Below are 694 nucleotides of genomic sequence, written 5' to 3' on the forward strand. Positions count from 1 at the left end.
AATGTCCAGGCAGGTTTGAAAACAATAAGAAGAGGCAACAGTGACACCTGCAGTGACTTTGAATTTGTTCCTATAAACAGATTTAGATGAGCAGCCTTGCTTGTATTCTTTGTTACAGGCAGACTGCATATTGCACACATCTTTGGCCATCAAATGAATATAATCTATAAAGCTCATCGATAATGACAATATTCAATATTGTCTGAAAGTCTGGAAAACAAACAGGTGATAAATTAAAGTCGAAATTCCCGTTAGCAACAGAGCAGTAATGTGACGTCCAATGACAGACATTATAATGTTTTATAATCATAAATAAACAGCTGTTTTGTTTGACTACTTGGTAGAAGCTATATACAATCTATCATATCTATAATCCTGCTTCTCTGTCAGGAAGACTGCAACGACTCCGTGTTTGGCGCCCAGAGGACAGGCAGACTGTACCACATATATAAAGAGGGAGGTAAATGAATAGCAAGAGTGTCAAACCTATTGTTGACGCACAAATACGTCGTGACCAAGCGTATGTAGAACACAATTTTTTGTCTCTTTTTTTCCCCCCATTGTTAAGTTTTGTCTAATTTAAATCATTTGCGTGCACAATTTGGTACATCTTTGATCGCTACAACTCCGTTTTCACAAAATGGTACGATCCGTTCTATCCCGCCCCCCCCACTCCCCCGCCGCCATTTTCCAT

The sequence above is a fragment of the Embiotoca jacksoni genome, unplaced genomic scaffold (genome assembly GCF_022577435.1).
Source record: "Embiotoca jacksoni isolate LCO1_2020_lvr unplaced genomic scaffold, fEmbJac1.0.p SCAF_4, whole genome shotgun sequence".
In the NCBI taxonomy this organism is placed as follows: domain Eukaryota; kingdom Metazoa; phylum Chordata; class Actinopteri; family Embiotocidae; genus Embiotoca; species Embiotoca jacksoni.